Consider the following 22,170-nt stretch of genomic DNA (forward strand, 5'->3'; position numbering starts at 1 on the left):
TTTTTTTTTTTTTTTCTTTTAGTGGGTTAAAAAAAAGAAAAAAAAACCTCAATTCTCTACAACCAAACTATGGCTCTCTTAACTAAACTAAACCTATTCAGGGCGCCTGGGTAGCTCAGTCAGTTAAGCATCTACCTTTAGCTCAGGTCATCATCCTGGAGTCCTGGGATCAAGCCTTCCACTGGGCTCCCTGCTCAGCAGGGTGTCTGCTTCTCCCTCTGCCCCTCACCTCACTTGTGCTCTCTCTCCCCCTCTCTCTCTCAAATAAATAAATAAAATCTTAAAAACAAAAACACTAAACCTAATCAGATTGGTTAGAATATTATATTGTAACCTGTGATCCTACTTAGGAAACTAAGGTTAGAGCTTTCACTGCTCTGTTTTGGTAATATATTACCCAGGGATACATTTTTTTTTTAATGATGCTAATCTTAAAATGTATACTTGGTCAGGTGTCTGAACTTCAAAAGTCCTTGAGAAAAGATAGCAGGGGTTAAGGTTCTGCTAATCTAGTAGGTAGTATTGAAATGTCAATCAATGCCAAATGTGGTAACTTCTTCAGTTGGCTTGTCTTTTTAAGATATTTACACAAAAGATACATATTTCTGTAATAACTGCTTTAAGCACGTAATATTGGTTTTCAGATCCATTGTCGGTTAACTCTCCTATTGCCTGAGGTTCAGGAAGCATCAAGAAATGTTCTATCTGGGTTTGGTTGCTATTGACCATGACATTTCTAAAAATAATGTGTCAAAGGTCTAGGCAGCTATTAATTATGGTTTTCTTATTGGCTGAGAAAAAGCTAGAAAGATGCTAGCAAATACAGTTGAATGCAATCATTATAATTTCTGCAAACTGACCTTAATCTCTATCACTGGATTTTACCCTTGGTAGTTGAAGGCATGTAGATATTTCCTTACAAAGTAGAAACTAAGGTATGTGCTAAAGCAACCTCCCTACCATAATCTTGGTGTGGAAGATATGGCAATTAAGTGAGTAACCTTTTTAAATCTAGTTTGCATGTTTTATACATGTGATTTCAGCAAATCAGAAAAGTACCTCCCTTTTTCTATTTTGTCCCTGAACAACACTATATCTAATTTCCTACAAAGTTGTCTCCTAGTAGCCATGTGGAAGATTAGATAGACAGATAGATATATGAAAAGTAAATGTAAAACCAATGTCTTGATATTATTCCTTATATTTTAATAATCTTTGCATACATATTTCTAGAATATGCCAACTTGTTGTTGTAGGCTTATAATATGCCACTTGTTTTCCATTATGGATTCTGGGAAATGTTGGTTAAACTACATACCAGTGTTTTTGGAGCTCTATGATTCAGTCTGTTTTGAATTCCTTGATAAGAGAAAAAAAAATATTTGGCGACCACTTGGTTAATGAAGGTCATGGACATTTATTTAATGTGAAATATTTAAAGAGATAATCATTTATTATAAAAAATACTGAGGTATTCAAAGATAAAATGTCACAAATATAAGGATCAGATGATTTATGGCAATAAGGAATTTACTTATCTGATTTAGAAGTAATGATTTTACCATACAAAACTGAAAAACATAAAAAAGCATTTCTGAAACAATAAAATATTGTACAAAAATCATAAGTACCTATTATTAATATTTTGGTATATTTCTAAAATGAAAGTCACACACTATATCCAAGTTTTAACAAACTTTCTCCTGGGAACATATTACAGATAATTACATATACTCCCAGATAGTGAATTTCAATTATTATATAACATCTCATCCTTTATGTGTATCATAATTTATTTAAATTATTTATCTTGACTCTATACATCTGTTTCTGATGTTTGCCTCCTATCATACATAATGAGATAAGAATCACAATTATAAAATGGTTTGTATGCTCCTTAGAGTAAATCCTTTGGATACATTTTTTGCTAGTACAGTTATTGCAACAAAGGGTTGTTTGACAATTATTTTCAAATTAGTCTTCAGAGAAGGGAGCAGCATATTAGGAAATCAGAAACAGCAGAGTTGCTTACAAAAACTTAATTATAAAAAAAAAATTAGACAAATTTGGATTTAATATCTTCTCTACACACTAGTATTATTTGCTAATTTAAGGTAATGTATTTAATTGTATTTATTAAATTATATCTTAACCTGAGTTTCTCAGAAAGTGGAATCTGAGGCAAACATCTCTGGTGCTGTCATCTCACTAATCAGAATCCCAGAAAACATAAGGAATAACCAGGAGACTAAAGGACAAGAGGAGGGTGGCCCAATATAAGATCACTTTATCAAAATGGATGCCACTGTAAGTGAGCAATTGTCCCAACCACAGGCAGGTACCATGGTAAAGTACATCTCAGGGACACTGATCCTGGGAAAGAAAGGGAGAAGGATTTATCCACTGGCTCTGCTCCTCCATTGGTAAAAGACATATCGTCTTGCCATTAACTCCTCTACCCTCCAAGGAAATATAGGAGTGGATACCTAGGAGTTCCTATAACAGCATCAAGGGTGAGATCTAGGAAATTAGGTGAGACTCATACTGAACTGGCAAAAAGTCAGGTGCAGCCAGGTTGCCCTGTGTCCAGAAAGGGCTAGCTAGAGCAAAACAAGATAACTGGGGTAGCTGTCACAAGACAGGTAAGGCAGAGTATATATGAAATGCTGTACTTGAGGTGTCGGATGCAGTTTAGCCCCTGTACCATGTTTCCTTTATTATATTAGGCTCCCATGGTACAATATCTGGATACCATTTTAATGAGAATAAGAGGTTCACAATTATTTTACAAGAGTGAAAGTAAAAGTTGAATTAACCACAGCGTCTTTTCAAAGGTAGTAACCATATGCAATAACCAAAAAACTTTCAGCAAGCTACATTCCTCAGCATTTCAGCTGGTTACAGGCTGTAATTAATATCTGTCATCTCCATTTGCCTCCACCACAGGTTCTAGATTACCCTAAATCTTGGTCGGTAATTTGCCTGGCCAGGGCAAATATATATTCCTGTTAAGGATATATAGACCTTAATCCCTCAAAGAATACAGTCCTTCATTACCCTGATTTGAATGTGCATATTTTGAATACTCTTGAGTGTTCAAGGGACACTTGGAATTTAAGAGTCTTGGGATTGTCATCCACATGCCTATTCCAGGTTTGAGTCTCATTTCTTTTCCAGGGTAGCCTGACTTTGACATAAGAGATCTGCCAAAACTTTACATGTCAAGTACACTTATATTCTGAAGCTGGGCCTGATTTTCAGCACAGATTTCTCCGTGACTATAGAAGATGAGTATCTGCTAAAAGTTACCTTAAAGAATATTATGGCTTTCATAAAAAAGAATGAAATCTTGCCATTTGCAATGACATGGATGGAGCTAGAAGATATTATGCTGGTGAAGTGAGTCAGTCAGAGAAAGAAAAATACCATAAGATTTCACTCATATGTGGAATTTAAGAAACAAAACAGATGAACATAGGAAAAGAAAAAAAAAAAAAGAGAGAGAGAGGCAAACCTAGAAACAGACTCGTAACTCAAGAGAACAAACTGCTGGTCACCAGAGGAGAGGTGGGTGGGGGATGGGTGAAATAGGTGATGGGGATGAAGGAGGGCACTTGTTGGGATGAGCACCGGGTGTTGTATGGAAGTGTCGAATCACTAAATTGTACACTTGAAAACTAATATTACACTGTATGTTAACTAACTGGAATTTAAATAAAAACTTAAAACAATTCTTATGGCTTTCTCATTTAGTTGAATTTTGCTGCTTCTAGCCGAACATTTTTCATTTCTGAGGCTTTCAGTAAGTTAACTGAAGCCAGCCTGCCATCTTTATATTTGTTTCTCCCATACTGGCCAAGGGCACAGTAAATGGACATCACGATGGTTCACTTTCCTCCTTATACCACCCGGTGTAAGCACAGGTAAAACCCACACTAGTTGAGATGGCATCGAATGCCGGGTGTCTCACCACACTCCTCCTTCACAGACAACCTCATTGCTCTTCTGCTTGTTACTAATTCAGGTACAAACTCTTATCCTGAGGATCTGCTTTCTAGGACCATTTCTGATACTGTCTTTGCATAGGTTACCTACTAAGTAGAACTTAAACTGAATGACATGTGTGCTATTACTTTACTTGGATGTATAATTTCATGGTGTAAGGGTCAAGGATATAATTTGAGCTGCTCACAGCGTTACACAGTCCCAGTGAAACTGCATAAAATCATCTCAAGACTTTCACTTGGAGAACAGAAAGGAGCAGGATTTGTCTGTCCTCTGGTTCTCATTTCCTATTCATCCAAGTTTCATCCTGCATGGCATGAAGACCTCACAATCTCAGAGTGTGCATGCGTGGACACCAAGCAAGTTCTCACAGTGGTGCCAAAAGATATTCTGGAACAAGAAGTTTGTGACACTGAAGCACAGTGTGGCGTGCCAGGTGGTGACTGGGGCAGTAGGTCACAGTCATGCAGAGCTATTTACTGTGGCCACATCTGCAACAAGAGATGACTGAGGAAGAAAGGACCGGAAATGGTGCAAGAGGGGTCTCCTACAGGTGGTGTGTAAGTCAAAGAGTTCTATATTGCAGAACCAAGAATTGAATTTGGGCTACCCCATGCTGACTATGATCGATGTGCACCACTTTGTAAAATTTGTAAAGCTCATCCCAAGGCAGTCTCTATTTGGGATGGGGTGGAGTGGTCCACTTATATAAATGCGTCATTAAAGATCTCTCTGAGGGGTATATTACAAGTACTTGTGAAGAAAAGTGAAGAATGTTGAAGAGTTCATTAAAAAAGTATAGCGTCCACAAACACATGAACGAGATCTCTGGAAGAAAGATGGGAAGTAACAGAACAAAAGAAGGGCCTTAGCAGGAAGCTTGGATGATGGCAGTAAGGTTTAATGAGTAGGGTATATTCTCCAGCAATATTATGTTAATAGATAGAGGAGTCCAGCCTAACTACTAATTTGAATTTTCTTTTTTTTTTTTTTTTAAGATTTTATTTATTTGACAGTGAGAGATACAGCGAGAGAGGGAACACAAGCAGCGGGAGTGGGAGAGGGAGAAGCAGGCTTCCCAAGGAGCAGGGAGCCCGATGTGGGGCTCGATCCCAGGACCCTGGGATCATGACCTGAGCTGAAGGCAGACGCTTAATGACTGAGCCACCCAGGCGCCCCCTAATTTGAATTTTCATTTTGTGAGTGAGTAATGTCAGACAAGAGTTAAGCCTCTCAATATTCAGAGGACTAAAGGACAGAATCAGATCTTGCAACTGGTGGGAGAGGACGTACTTAAATTTAATCAGTGTAAAGTTATGGACAAAAGAGAAATGCCTAGAGAAGGAGCAAATTTTTAGCAGCTGCAACATTCTTGATGAATTTGCTCATAAAATAAAATAATCCATCCTGCTTTAGAGGCAAAACATTATATGATTAACAGTTAGAAGTAATCTATTCTCTTGAAAATCCTGTAAACCACAATTTATATCTTACCATTAAAATTTCAAAAATTGTTTATTATTGAGAAGTCCTCACCAGACCTAATTTGGTCTTTTAGCGTATAACTGTTCTATGTAGGTCAAGCAAAGAAAAGAACATCTCTCCCTCTTTCACAACTATGAGACAAATCTGCCTCAGCCTTATTTATAATGAGGATAGAGTGGGGACATTTATCATTCACTTCAGACCCAGTATCAGTTGAAATTGGAATATTTTTCAATGTAAGATTTTCCTAAATAAATGTAAATTCCTGTGGGGTATCAGAATAATATTTTTATTCTTTTATTCTCATTAAATAGCAATTCACATTGCTGTGAAACCGGTCTAAGGATAGGCTTTCATGGCCCATTGCCATGATGTTGTTCAGTCAGGTGACTTAACCTGTCAACCTTCTAGCTACTAACCCACATATATTTCGGCTAGAATCTAAAATATAGACTGCCACCATTCATACAGCCATGTGACATATTAACACAAAGAACAAAAGTACATTAACATTAGAAGAAGACACATTTCATAGAGAGAAAGCATCGGCCGGTGTTGGCCGAGTCCCAACAGTGAGGGGAGGTGAGTGCAGGTGAGAAGCATAGGTAACAGGAGATGGAAAAGCAACCAGGGCAACCTGGATTCTCTCCCCTGAGTGTTATTATCACATATTAAAATAATTTTTTTCAAATAAATGCATTCCATTTGACAATTATGTGATTTAAATAAGTTTAAGTTCTGTTTCTTCTCTCTTTCCTTCAGAGTGTTCACTGTTAGATTTCATCATTATCCATTAATATACAACTCACACTTTCTCACATTGTACATTTGAAGACTCTCAACTACTCTTTTTCAGTCTAAATTTCTCTCTCAGGAGTGGTAGCACAGCCAGAGAACACAGCCCACCTTTTTGCCCTTTGGGGCGTGGTTGTATATGTCAGTGCCCTGCAACATCCTTACCCGCAGAGGACTGAGAACTTGCTTACATCCTCCACATCCATGAGTGGCTTCCCTGACATCCACACCCTTGTGTCACTCCCTCATTTGAGTGACCTTTCACACAGTCCAGGCACACTCGGGGGAAGATGAGCCCCTGTCGAGGACTGTCATCCACCCCATGTTGTGGTTTTCTTTCTTTTTTTTTAATGTTTTATTTATTTATTCATGAGAGTCAGAGAGAGAGAGAGAGAGAGGCAGAGGCAGAGGGAGAAGCAGGCTCCCCACCTAGCAGGGAGCCCGATGCGGGACTCGATCCAGGACCCTGGGATCATGACCTGAGCCGAAGGCAGACGCTTAACCATCTGAGCCACCCAGGCGCCCATGTTGTGGTTTTCAAGGAGCAAAGATTCCATTTCCCATTTGATGCAAATCCAAGAAGATTCCAGCTAAAAGCATTAGAGTTGGAGATGCCTGCAATTAGGACGCGGTGGTCTTTTCTGTGTAGAAGGCTGGGACTTGGAGGAAGAAAAGACAGTTGTGAAAAAGAGAAGGTAAAGGACAGCAGTGACAATGTTGGACCCCCTGTGATCATTGGCACTATGAGACAGAGCCCAGCAAGCTTCCTGTTTTTAATGGTGATGTGATTCCTTGCTCATTGCAATGGTGTTGTTTCATAAGGGATTTTGAGTTAGGGGCGCCTGGGTGGCTCAGTTGGTTAAACCTCTGCCTTCAGCTCAGGTCATGATTCCGGGGTCCTGGGATCAAACTGCATGAGCTCCCTGTCCAGCAGGAAGCCTGCTTCTCCCTCTCCCTTTTCCCCTCTCCCTCTACTCCCATTCTTGCTCTCTCTGCTCTCTCTCTCTCAAATAAATAAATAATCTTTTAAAAAAAGGAATCTTGAGTTAAATACATTTCTTAGGCTTTATATTCCATATATTAGCATAATAAGCATATATTAACATGATACGCTATATCAGATATTTGAAAAAGGATCTCTAAATTAAATTTAGCTTCCTCCCATTAGTTACAGAGGAATTATATTGATTAAAAGTTTTTATGAATCGCCAGGATGATAAGTTGTTGTTGTTGTAATATTTTGAATCCATTCCAGCTAACTATCACCCTGTTTTCACTAATCGAAAGAATGATCCATATCTTAATTTTAAGTAATATTTTATCTGTTTATGAGAAAAGTATCATGCATTCCTTCACTCTCATACACTCCTTAACTCCTCTTGAGATATATTTTATTCCAAACTGTGTGCATCAATTTTTATGTTAATAATTATAACCTGTACTACTTCTTATAACGTATTAAATTAACATTCCAAAGTGTAACAGGTATACTATTAAATAAAACTACATGTGTTAGAGGAGGTCATTGAGAGGACATGACCACTAGTTGACTTGCTAGCTGGACCTGGGCAATCAGAGGCTCCTCACCAACCCCGCTCCCCCTTAGAATTTGGGTTCTGCTTGCCTTCCCTGCTCCCCGAAGCTGCCCCAAGGACATAGCCTTGAGATAGTAAAGTAGTTTTGAGCCTATCTGGATGGTATTTGTGACTGAACCCAGCTAAGGCCTCTATACAAACTTTTTAAAGATTCTGGTGGGTGGGTGGGTGGGTATGCAGCGATCTACTCATATTTTTTTTTCTAAGATTTATTTATTTATTTCACAGAGAAATAGCAAGAGCAGGAACACAAGCAGGGGGAGTGGGAGAGGGAGAAGCAGGCTTCCCGCTGAGCAGGGAGCCCGATGTGGGGCTTGATCCCAGGACCCTGAGATCATGACCTGAGCTGAAGGCAGACGCTTAACTGACTGAGCCACCCAGGTGCCCAGGTGCAGCTGCCCAAGTCAAGCTTCATATGTAAGTTTCCTTGCTTATTCAACCTGCCACCTACCAATCTGGAGTGGTCTTTCTCTTTAGCTATCCCTTACCCTCTCCAGGGTCAGTTTCAGATTATACCTGGGAAATTTCTTTTTGTGAATCAACATTTGGCAAGCTGGCCAGGAGACCAAATAAATGGGCCTTGGGAATGAGGCATCTATTGGGGAGACCCCGAGTTGGCCATTGGGAAGTGTGGTCTTTATGTCAGATGTGTGGACCACAGCGTGAGTATGGGGATGCCTGACAACACCAGCCAGTTTGATCCACTTGTTGGAGGAAACTACACATAGCACCCTGCAGCAAAGAAGAGAAATACATGGCTGCCACAATGGGCTGACCTCTACAATGGGTAGATCGGCAGCCACCTATGCCCAGCTAGAGGCTGACCCTTGAGTTAGCAAATTGGAAGAAAAGCTGAAGTTAGAGAAGGACGTGCAGGTATCCAACTACTCTGTTAGCTTCAGAGCTGGCAGACAAGTTGGGTGGGAATGATGACAAATCAGAGACCTCAGTGTAGAGTTTTGCAAAGCTAGGAGGGCACATATACCAGGGGGTAAGGTCATAGAACTTGTGGTTAAGCCTGACTGGGACGCTAAGAAGTGGAATCTCTGGGGAAGTGATGAGAGTGAAGAGGAGGATGTTGTGGTAATTAATAGTGAGAGGGATAGAGCGTCCTGTGCCCTCCTACCCCAGATCTATAAGGAAAACAAAAGCACAGCAATAGCAACCCCAGCCAGTGGGACAGACCTCAGTTTAGGAAACATTCACGATGAGAGAATATACTCCCACTGATTATTGATATAGCTGCTAATTGCCAGAGAAAAGGCCAGGGCAAGTATCCAGGCTCAGTTAGGGCAGCTGTGGGATACTGGGGGTGATGGTATTTCTCTGACCGAATAAGAGGCAGAGAAAGTGAGAAAGATCTCTACACACCCTGCCCTCCGGTAGCACCTGCATGGTGCTTGGGGGATTCAAGATACTTGTTCCCTTATGGAATGGATCGTTCTAGCCTGCTATGAGGCATGGCCCAATGAGGGGGATCTCCCTGAGCATGTGGGATCTCCCTGGAAATATATAAAGGAGGCACAACACATTTTTAGGGAGTTGAGAATGAAGCAGGATGTTTACACCTCTGAAGCCCTGATTGGGCCATAATCACAGCAAGAATGAGAGCCAAGATTATCCTATTAATCCCCAAGAGGCAGTATGGGATGCTGGTATCCATGCTGAGCCCAGTTGTGGGACAGATATTTACAATGTTGAGCGATCCATTATTGATCTAGGTTATCCCAATCACTTGTAAAGGGTCTGGTAAAAATAACCCAGAAAAAACTGTGGTTTGACCTCATTGCTGCAGTGACCCTACATGAAGAGATGACCAACAACACTGTGTCGGTTGGCCTGTGGAAAGCCTTAAAACCTGAAAAACAGTTCAGACCTTCCTCACCTGCCCCTATCGTCCCTGATGCCCCACCTGCTCCCACAGAGGTCTCAGGGATATAGTCCCATTCAGGGTAGGAGCCTCCCACACCCTGCATATAGGATGCAGTTCAAGATTGTCTCCAGGTGAGGGCACAAAGGTGATAGCTCTGGTGGATCCTGGAGCTGAATGTAGTCTAATACATGGTAACTTTCAGAAGCTTTCTGGCCCCCTCAGCGACATTGGTGCTTACAGAGGAAAACAGTTATAGTCAGGAAGGTCTTTCTGACACCAAAAAATTGGGCATCCCCCCAGTAATGTGTTTTTATCTCTGCAAGACCAGAGAACATATTGGACATTGATATCCCACAAGGTCAAATTCTGCAAACCTCTCTCGGTGAATTCTGCCTCTGGGTTAGAGTCGTTAAACCAGTGCTGAGGGGAAACACCAACTGAAAACCAATAATCCTGTGTAGAGTGGTTACTGACAAATAATATAAACTGCCTAGAGGACATAAGGGAAACCATCCAAGAACTGCAACAGCTTGGTCTAGAAAATAAAAAAAACAGATGGCTCATGGTGGATGACAGTGGACTACCAAGAACTAATAAGGTAGTGCCCTCTCCCCATCTATATGACTGTGACGGACATTGCCACCATCTTAGGTACCTTGACCATGGTCCTAGGAGTGTATCATGCTGTGTTGGACTTAACAAATGCCTTTTTCTTTCTTTCTTTCTTTTTTTTTTTTTTAAGATTTTATTTATTTGACAGAGAGAGACACAGCGAGAGAGGGAACACAAGCAGGGGGAGTGGGAGAGGGAGAAGCAGGCTTCCCGCTGAGCAGGAAGCCCGATGCGGGGCTCGATCCCAGGACCCTGGGATCATGACCTGAGCCGAAGGCAGACACTTAACGACTGAGCCACCCAGGCGCCCCAACAAATGCCTTTTTCATTATGCACTGAGTCACAAGATCAATTTGTCTTCACATGAAGGGACAACAATGGACCTTTTCAGTGTTCCCCCGAGGTTACCTGCATAATTCTACTATACGTCATACGATGGTAGCCTGTGACCTATCCTGTTCTCTGTCCCCACATCAATAAAATGGGCCCATTATATTGATCATATCAGATTTAACATGTGAAGATTGCCTCTGCTGCAGGACACCTTGCAGGCTTTGCTGGAGCATTTGAGAGGGAGAGGATGGGCAGTGGACCCACAGAAAATTCAAGGCCCAGACACCACCATGAAGTTTTGGGGAGCTATCTGGTTGGGCAAGACCCTGTTGTCCCAGAAGCTGTGATTGGCAAAACACAAGTGACCCTGGGACTTTGGTCTCAGCTCTGGAAGGGGGCGGAAACCCCACACCCCCATAGAGCAACAGTTTCTAGTAGTGTGCATGGTACTCCTTTATGTAGAGCTTCTCACATAGCGACAAGTGCTGAAGCCAATGGGCTGAGCTCAGAGCAGTGTTCCTGGTGACTACTTATGAGCCCTGGCTGTTAACCCTATATGCTGAGAGTTAAGCAGCTCTAAGAGGATTAGCCCTCAGGCTTGGGCAAGAGAAAGCCAAGGGGTGGATGATCATAAATAAGCCCTTATGGGGGCAAGATATGTGCAAAGACATTTGGGTCCATCTACAAGAGACTAAGGCAGTGCTCACATTTTCATGTCCCAGCTCATAAGGCACTGGACATCCCCTAGTTATTAGGGTGCTGATGCCTTCGCTCAAGTATGAGTCTATTTACTGACCCTGAAGTAGATATTGCAGATTGGATGCATAGAAAGAGTGACCATCACAGTTCACATATAAGATGGCATATTGCCAACAATGCTGGATTGTCCTTGAAGTACAGTATTTTGGTTAATGCAGTAACAGTGTGTCTAGTGTATTCTAAACAACACCCAAGGCAACTGCCAAAAGCATCTGGGGCTATCCATTGGAGTTGCCAGCTGGTGTGGGATTGGCAAATTAATTATATTGGCCTCTTCCCTCTGAGTGAGGTTTCTAAATATGCCTTGGTTGTGGACACTAACATCTAACCTAACGCAAGTTTTTCCCTGCCTTCGTGCTGACTAGTCTGCTACCATTAGGGGACTAGAGAAACTGAACACTGTGTGTGGATACCCTCATTGAATACACAGTGATCAGGAATTACATTTTAAAGGTCATAATGTGTAAGACTAGGCAAAATAGCATGCCATGGAATGCAGGTTCCATTTCCCCTATAACCCACAAGTAGCAGGGTTGGTTGAAAGGAGAAATGAAATATTAAAGCAGTAAATTAAATTGTTAACAGGTAAAACCACCTTGGCTGGGCAGACAAAAGTACTGTCCCAGGCTTTAATGCTTTGAATGATTGACCAGCAGGGCCCGCTTGCCCCATATGCTAGACTGGGGACCCTTGCCGAGGCACACAACACCTTTAAGGTGTGGAAGACACAGAGGACAGCCATTGCCTCAGTTCAACATGGATCAACATGCTATGCTGCTGAGAACACCCAAGTGTCATCACCCTTGGAAAAGGAATTATCGACTGGCATTGCAATGGGATGTCCTGCCGAGATGGGTGAGTTACTTCTGACTCCTGGATGAGGGGAAACTACTCAGTATCCAGTCACATCTTGTTGTCCTGCTATAGCCAGACCTGTTGAAACAAGCGATGCTTGGAATGAAACTAAAAAGGTCCTGGAAATAACGCCATTGGAACCTTGGGTGGCTATGCTCAGGTTTGGGAATGGCTTACTCCATGTCATGGATATTTGAGCACCTTGGGAACTCCTATTTTGGGAGCAGAAAAATCCCTCTGAACAGAATCAACCCAGTTGTACTGGAAACATGGGATGGATATCACTGTGTAGTCATTCTGTCACATTAAGGGAAACTGACTCATTTGGCACTGCCTGGTTGCACTTTCCAGATATTTATTTGGTAGCTCTAAATGGAATCCAATGCTTGTGCAGCACAAAATGTAGTTTGCACCTGAGTGGTTGGACCATCACACCTTCGGTTTTTCCTGGACACAGAGGTGGAATCTGCTCCACAATAACATTGGATGTCAAGCTTTCTTTTTAAAGCCAGGTACACACATTGTGTCTTTCACTGGTATGATCATTTGGCCGCCATCTTTGTTCCCTCCATTGATGTAGAGGATGTTATAGCACATACAAAACCGTTACCAAATTTACTCATTAAGCTTTGAGTAATAGCCAACAAAGGCTGTCCTTATTGAACACTGAAATGCCTCCAATGCGAAAAGCTGTCCTCCAAAATAGGATGGGCTCACAATGGGACACCTGTGCCATCACCCTAACCTAATATTGTCTATTCTTACTTGATGAGTCTGCTAATTTATTATCTTTATTAAATCACATAAGGATATATATGAAAGCCATGAGTGATCCAACCCCCAGCCTAGGGAATTTAATAAATCAGTGTTTCAGATCCTGGATCTTGGTTGAAAAAGTTGTCACTAATTTTGGAAGTCATTGTCTTAATCCAAGTTTTCTCTTGCATGTGCCTCCAATGTAGCCAGATAGCCACCTCTATGCTAATGAATCCCTTTGCTGACTGCTCAAGACACATTTTGGAAAAGGGGGCATGTAGGATTATAAGAGCCAGTCATGAGAGGTAGAGTGTTGAAGGAGAGGAAGTGACAGCTAGTTGACCCTTGAGCTGGCTGTGGGCAATTGGAGGCTCCTCACCCTGACCCTATCCTTGGAATGTGGGTTCTGGTTGCTTTCCTTGCTCCCAGAAAAGTGCTCCAAGGACATAGCCTTGTGATAGTGATGTGGTATTAAGGCCATATGGACAGTATATGTGACTGAACCCAGTTAAGACTTCTATATAAACTTTTAAGATTTGGAAGGCAGGTGGGGAGATCTATTTGTCTTACTGCCATCCAAGGCAAGCCTTGTATGTAAGTTCCCTTGCTTGTTAAACCTGCAACCTACCAATATGGGGTGGCCTACCTCTTTCTTCCATCTCTCCCTCCCTCTGAATACAGGACCTATTTCCCATTACCTCCTAGGTACTTTCAAACCAACAGTGTGTTTTATGCTATTTTTCTAGATAGAAAAAATATGAGAACAAAGACTTCTTATTCTGACATTGGGTTATACAAATAAATTACATCAAAACAAAGAAAAAATTATCCCTTCCCTTTGTAGTAGAATAGCTACTAGGAAGGGTTTGATCAAGCCACCAATCATGTGCTCATCCCTGAATTGATCACAGCAGTGGGCGATGTCGGCCAGGATGTTGGCACCATGACTGAAGGTTTACTAGAAGAATATCCTACTCAATGAAGATAGAAGTTCTCTAACAAATACAGGGTGATTTATACACACTTGGATGTGAGAGGGAAAAGTGTTGGACAGCCAAACGATAATGGTGGTGTTTAGTCAAGTGACCTAAACTTCTTGTGTCAGAGCCAATAATCTATCTACATAGTTCTGCAAGAATGTAGACTGTCGACCACCACCATGAATGACTAAAATAGTACATTACCTTAATGAATAAATACTACACTACAAATTAGAAGAAGAAACATCTCATGGAGACAGAGCACTGCTGCCTCAGATAAGCACAGGAAGTGCATATTCATGTTGTTTCTGTTCTCTTTAATAATAGGGAAGAACTCAAAAAGAATGCAGAGGTGGAGCCAGATAGGGATGGCAGGAAAGAGCAGTACCCAGAGCATGACTGGAATAGAATTAATTGTTTCAAGGAAGTGAAGATTAAGGACTCCATGACTCTATGAAAGTAAATGAGTATACAGGTACATATTTTATGATAGAATAACAGTTCAATTTTAACTGTAGAAAGAATAATTTAAATAGGATAGTAAAAGAGTTACATTTCCTCAGTATTTAAAGTGCTTTCTGAGTCACCAGGCAGCACTGCATTTTGTATTTCCTAGAGGACAGAGCATATACTTGATGAAGGCTCTTTCATTTGTGGGGCCATTGGCAAAGTTAATAATCTGGCTTTGGAAAGAAAGAGTCCAGAGATAGTCGATCAAATAGGATTAGTAGAGAGGGCCACCTACTCAGTAACTCATTTGCCCCACCAACTCTATATATCTAATATGGGAACATAGAGTTGAGGTCAAAATACCTTCTTTCAGTATCAAAAAGCATACTGTATGGAAAGTGGATAATGCACATTAAATAATACATTTCTATGGCTTTTAGTTTTAAGACTGCTTTTCTTTTGTTCTATTTGACCCTATATCTCATAGTCACAACATTGCCATGAGTAGCAAATGGTCCTTTTTTATTGCTGTAATCATTGAGGCTATACCATATGCTTTCTAAAGGATGAACATGAAAAAAGTAAAACTAATCATTTAAATTAGTTTCAGGGATACTGTTCTTGGCATAGAATAGACTTCATGAATCTTTTGCAGCTATTTCAACTCGTAATGTACCAGCTTCTATAGACTTAACTCTCAACCTATCCTATATTTTCTTGACCTTGAACACTTATTAACATTTTATGATTCTGGAATAGTACTTACTCTATAATAACCATACTTTTTTATGATCTATTATAATAATAGATTATACAATTATTTTATAGGATAATATATTAAAATCCTCTGAATTTTTAAAAGGCTTTTGAGAACAATGTGAATAGGCCTAACGAGGTAAAAGAAACGACCTAGTTACATTTGCTTAAACTTGGGCTTAGCTCAACCAAAGGAATACCTAACTCAGCAAAATCTATCACCAAAATGACCCCTCCTCTGCAGCCCTCCTGGATAGGCTATCCTCCATCTGCAGGCTGATAAGAGGAACTAGTGTCTCTGTTTCTGTAAAGAAATCATTCCTCTTATCTCTACCCTAATAATTAACACACCAATATAATACAAACATTAAATTTCTTTTGTTTTAAATATTTCATCGCAAAACAAATGTCAGAGCCTCTTAACTACACTTAACTATTGTACATTACATACTGCCGTTAATATTGAATTTCAGTCATCCCTATGAAATAAGCATAAATCGTAGAAGTCAGATAAGAATCTTTTTGGGCTTCGTGGTTTGGTTTCAGGAGAGTGAAATTAAGTAGGTTTGAAGACTTCTCTGGAGAAAACGGAGCAATAAAGCTGTTAATCATGTTTGTGGCAAGCAGAAATGGAAAACCTCTAAAATTATCAGAAGACTTACATCTAAATGAACATAAAGATGAAATAGATAGAGGTGCATAAAATATTCCAGGGGCTTTTTACTATTATGCTCATTAGAGTTCCAGCTTAATGCATGCTTTATTGCCCAGAAATTCATTTCATTTGCATTTTAACTGGGTTTTAGTCAAGTTAATCCTTTTTCTTTCCTTGCTAAGAAACTATTCAGCAACTACAGCAAAATACTGAAAGAAGAGAAAGAAATTGAAACAGCCTACTTGCACCAAAGCTTAAATTTGTCAGAGTTTACTGAAGAAAAGAGGTGTTAGACCAAGTTCACTAGATGACCTTATTTTAACACCAAAGAATATCTTCTGTATTATGGAGATAGCTCTATTAGATGAGAAAGCAATTATATTCATTTATGCTAAAGATTTAATATCAAGGGAAATTTGGTAAAAATCAACATCTCATTTTTACAGGAGTGAAAGTGATAGAGCAATCACATATTTAGAAACATGCAATTAATTTCACCACAAACTTCAATATGTAATACCATGCATCATTTAAACAGCCATGTAAATAAAGAACAGTTTAACTTGTATTTTGAAAGTGCAAGCATTCAGTGCAGTAGAATGTTGGCCTAATAGAAAGAGAAGAGTTCTTTTTTTTCATCATGAAAAAAGGTAAATTCCTTTCCTAAACTGTAATGATTATAAGGTCCACACAGAAATAAAAGAGTTTGTCCATGTGACAGTATATGGAAAAACAAAATGATGATAACTTTAGTAAAATGGCAAACAGACATCTTGGCAAATCCCAAAGAAAAAGAAAGGAAAGAAAAAGGAAAGCCAATAACATGGGGACAAATAAAGACTTCAGACAAAAGGGAACTTGCTTCATTATTTATTTTGAAATATTTAATCACATAAGATAGAGTATTTTGAGCATAACCATCCCATATCTGTTGAGAACCATCTCAAAGTTTCCTTTTTTCAAAATTTTCTTTTAAGGTTTTGCTATTTCTCAAGGAAAGCTCAAAGTGTGTTTTCTCCATCATTAAAATTTGAGAGATAAAGTGCCTGGCTTGTTCTGACTTTCATACCTTACTTAACTAAGCCATCATTTCAAGTTTGGGAAGCCTTTTTGTGATGCTTTTGATAGCAGATCATCTGTGTGGAAGGATTACTGCTGTTAATTACTATATTTGAAAAAAGTTTTTTGAGTTGTCAATCATTCCAACTATTCAATAAAGGTAGTTAGGTGGAAAACCCTACATTTCTTTCAGGCCTATCATTGCCTGAAGAAAATGGAACAAAATGATTTTGAATGGTGAACTAACTGATTGTTAAAGAGAAAGCCATGTTTTTCACCCTCTTCAGCCCTCCTGTGCTAGACATAAAAATAAAGACTCTAAAAGAAAACAAAGCCAATTCCCTTTAAGAGTCCAATGATCTTCATGACCCGAAGGAATTCTAGCACATTCCTGATCATCTGGTAAAACAGAGTCCTTATTCTTAGTCCTAGCTCTATTCCTACTGAGAAGCTGGTGGAAACATCTACTTACTTAAGTGAAAGTATCACCAACTTAATTTATGGAAAGATAAAATTCCATAGATTAATAATAGAATTTATTTAAAAAATGCATTTATCTTTGCTGAAGTGTTTAGGATACAGGAGTGAGTTCCCGTGTAAAATGTACATAATTATCTTAGTAAAGGAACATTATCAAGCTAATTGTCATAAAACTGATTTAAAGTAGCTTAAAACTACATTACTCTAACTTCAAGTTTATTATATTTTTAAATTCTATCTGATCTATCATCTATTCATCTATTTATAGGATTAACAATTTGTATGAGGTTTGCATTCACCTTTTATCTGCAAATGTTGCTTGGCCCTTTATCCTACTGTCTCACAACTTTCTACAAAATAAAAATATGTTGGCTAATATTATCCTTATATATATTTTTAATATTGGAAATTGAGATGAATTTATAAGACAAGCATATTTTTTATGAGATAAGAGACAGAGACAGAGAGAGGCAGAGACAGAGAACAAAGGTACAAAAACTAAGTCAGGAATAATAAAAGAGAATATAGGCGTGCCTGGGTGGCTCAGTCGGTTAAATGTCTGCCTTTGGCTCAGGTCATGATTCCAGGGTCCTGGGATGGAGCCCTGGATCAGGCTCCCAACTCAGTGCAGAATCTGCTTCTCCCTCTGCCCCTTCTCCCCCCCCCCACCACCACCCCAGCTTGTGCTCTCTCTCCCACTTGCTCTCTCTGTCTCTTTCCAGTAAAGAAATAAAATATTTTTTTTAAAAAAGAGAGGATATAAACAAATTATGCCAACATTTGAAAATGTAGATCTAACAGACACATATCTATTAAAAAAAAAAAACAACTTTCAAAAACAGATGAAAAAGAAATAGAAAACCTGAATGTAATAAGCCTATTACAATTAAATAAATTGTATTAGTAATCAAACATACACATACAGCTTAGATAATCTTATCACGAGGTTTTATCAACCATTTAAGGTGCAAGTAATTCCAAAATTTTATAAATCATTCCAGATAGTTGAAAGAGAGAAATCATGCTCCTTGTCATTTTATAAAACTAGCAAAAACTTTTATACCAGAAACTAATAAGACAGTTTGAAATAAAGTAATTACAGTATAATAACACTTATGAACAAATGTGAAACTAAACTCTAAAAATATTGGCAGACTAAATCCAACAATATACTCTAAGTGTAGGACATTTTGGCACAGTTTGATTCAATATCCATAATGGTTGGTTTAACAGCAACTATTTACTACTGCTAAAACTGCTACAACTTGTGGATAAAGCCGCACATTTGCGCATTTCAGGTTTTTACTTTTGGAAAAGTTTTTTAAAATATTTGCTCATTAATATTTGTGAAAAATATTCTCATTCTTAAAATATTTATATTTAAATTACCCAGTGTAAGGAAATAGCATAGAAACAAAGCATATTTAGTTAAAAAACACATGCTTTTATCTGTATCTATCATCAATCAATGTTTTTGTATAAGAAAATAAATGCATTAAATCCTCAATAATTTTATAGATTTTCATAACATTTAATAATTTTTGCCAAACTTAGTATATGTTTCCATGAGCATAATATATGCAATATAAAACGAATCCCCTGAAAAGAAAATCATTCTATAAAATCTGAGGTGTATTCAAGACATTTCTAAGTTTTCTTTATATCCTAAAATTTTTTGTTGAAAAAAATCACCTATAATAATTATCAGTGGAAAGTTCATTCAGATAATGTTTTCAAAAATGCCATTAATAAATTAATCATTTATAGTAGCATATCAGAAAGAACAAATAAATACACTTCTTTTTTTTTTTCTTAAGATTTTTATTTATTTGCGAGAGAGACAATGAGAGACAGAGAGAGACAGAGAGTATGAGAGGGAGGAGGGTCAGAGGGAGAAGCAGACTTCCTGCTGAGCAGGGAGCCTGATGTGGGACTCGATCCCGGGACTCCAGGATCATGACCTGAGCCGAAGGCAGTTGCTTAACCAACTGAGTCACCCAGGCACCCAATAACAAATAAATACACTTCTAAAATTCCATCAGAAATCTCAGTTTTTCAAGGAAAAGACCTTATTCAAATTTGAGATCAATAGAGATATTTCCAAGATCCATGGCAATGGGTCACCTTTATTGATGCTTACCTTGCGTTAGAAAGAGGTAACTGGGTTTACTAATACTAGTATTATGTTACCAGTTATAAGCAGATGAATCACAAACATCTCTAGAGAAGGATGCCCCTATATTATCTATCGCATAAGGAGTTAAAATAAAAAAAGGATCTCATTTTCTTCGGGAAGGTAGATATTGCTAATGTTAATCTGCATTCCCATTTCTGCCTCTCAGATCTAGCATTAAAATAAATGCTTCCTCACTTGGTAAAATGCATGGGAGGAGTCAGTGTTAATAAAAAATGGACACAAAGACGTGGGGGGAAACATGCCTTTTCAACAGTGTACTACCATAAACATTTAGTGATTGCATCAATTTGTTTATAATTCAGCTTTTTTTTTTTTTTGCAAAGAGATTGATAAATTTACTAACAACTAGTTTTGCCAAATCAGCAACTGACATCACCATTGTTTTACACATAAACTACTTCTAAAACTCTGGACACATGTAGTGTTGTATTTTACAGTCTGAGTCCTCTGAAAACTTTTACATACAAATAGATAAGTTACAGGATAAAGGATTGGAGAAATCAATGGTCATGGAACGAAAATTTAGAACATTAATATAAGACTTGATTTTATTGTTTTTAAACTTAAAGGTGGTATTAGAAAACCCAAAGTAATAAAGAACAGTAAAATATATAAAAAGGTGCTAAATAATGTGCAATACAATTACTCCAAGTCCAAAATTAACTAAGAAAAATTCAGTTATAAAAGAATATATTTTAATTTAAATTTTTACTAAATTAAAAAAAAATCACTTATAATGTTGATATCTATTGCTCAAAATTTTTCCAAAGTTGACCTAGAAGCAGCTTCTTGACTCTTTCTCAAACCTCTGTCAGGTTGAGCTTATTTGCTTCTACTCCAGCCTTCACCACATCCATCAGGGTGACCCGGAAGTCCTACGGTGTCCACCTCTGACCCTAGGCCTTCAGTAGCTGCTTGTTCACGTGCACACCTGGCCCCCACATCAGCTCCTCAGCCTTCTCCCAGGTGGGCAGGAGCGGCAGCTTCAGGGGTGGCTTGGGCACCAGCATGAGATAGTTGGGGGATATGGTGGGGACAGGGGTATGGGGGGCATCACAGCTGTCTCAGTGAACCAGAGCCTTCTCAGCCCCCTTAAGCTGGAGGTGGACCCCAACATCCAGGCTGTGCATACTCAGGAGAAGGAGAAGATCAAGACCCTCAACAAGTTTGTCTCCTTCCTCGATAAGGTACGGCATCTGTAGCAGCAGAACAAAATTCTGGAGACCAAGTGCAGCCTCCTGTAGCAGCAGAAAACAGCTCAGAGCAACATGGACAACATGCTCCAGAGCTACATCAACAACCTTTGGCTGCAGCTGGACACACTGGGCCAGGAAAGGCTGAAGCCGGAGATGGAGCTTGGCAACTTGCAAGGGCTGGTGGAGGACTTCAAGAATAAGTAGAATAGGAGATCAAAGAGCATACATTCATGGAGAATGAATTTGTCCTCATCAAGAAGGATGTGAACGAAGGTAGAGCTGGAATCCTGCCTGGAAGGGCTGGCCGATGAGATCAGCTCAAGGCACATATATGAAGAGGAGATCCGTGAGATGCAGTCCCGGATCTCTGACACGTCCATGGTGCTGTCCATAGACATGGACATGGACGGCATCATTGTAGAGGCAAAGGACCAGTAGGAGGACATCACCAACCGCAGCCGGCCTGAGGCCGAGACCATGTACCAGATCAAGTACTAGGAGCTGCAGACATTGGTTAGGAAGCACTGGGATGACCTCTATCGCAGAGAGACAGATTTTTTAGATGAACCAGAATATTAGCCAACACCAGGATGAGACTGAGGACCTCAAAGGCCAGAGGGCTTCCCTGGAGGCAGCATCGATGATGCTGACTGAGCAGCACAGGTAGCTGGCTGTTAAGGACGCCAATGCCAAGCTGGCCGAGATAGAGGTCGCCCCCGCATTGAGCCAAGCAGGACCCGGCAGGAAAACTGTGCCAGTACCAGGAGCTTCTGAACGTCACCCTGGCCCTGGATATGGAGATCGCCACTACCACAAGCCACTAGAGGGTGAGGAGACTCGACTGGAGTCTGGGATGCTGAACATGAGTATCCATACTAAAGCCATCAGCTGCTACTCAGGTGGACTGAGCTCAGCCTACGGGGGGCCTCATGAGCCCTGGCCGCACCTGTAGCCTGAGCTCCTTCTAGCCCAGGTTCGCTCCAGTTCCTTCAGCCGCGTCAGCTACTCCCATGCTGCGGTTGTGAAGAAGATAGACATCCTCAACGGGAAGCTGGTGTCCAAGTCGTCTGATGTCCTCTTCAACTGAACAGCCTCTGTGGTCTCTCTCAGCCTTCCTGCTTCTGTGGATGCCACAGAGACTCTGAGGGAAGGAGCTGTGCAGGGGAAGGTTGGGAAGAGGAGACCCACCTGAGAGGCTCAGTCCCAGTGCTCAACCTACCCTTGTGGGGAGTCTACTGCCCTGGCTACCCCTTCTTGCCTATGCCCACAACTAAAAGCCAATTCAAATGTCCTTTCCCAAATAAAGCTTCAGATGGCTCTGCCAATATC

The 22,170-nt window shown here is 39.9% G+C and overlaps 1 pseudogene; it reads left to right on the forward strand.

The window, feature by feature from the left end:
• Positions 1-2,295: 2,295 nt before the first annotated feature.
• Positions 2,296-21,928, forward strand: LOC118006205 (annotated as a pseudogene).
• Positions 21,929-22,170: the final 242 nt, after the last annotated feature.

Source organism: Mirounga leonina, unplaced genomic scaffold, assembly GCF_011800145.1.
Source record: "Mirounga leonina isolate KUSES-001 unplaced genomic scaffold, KU_Mleo_1.0 Mir_95, whole genome shotgun sequence".
Classification (NCBI taxonomy): Eukaryota; Metazoa; Chordata; class Mammalia; order Carnivora; family Phocidae; genus Mirounga; species Mirounga leonina.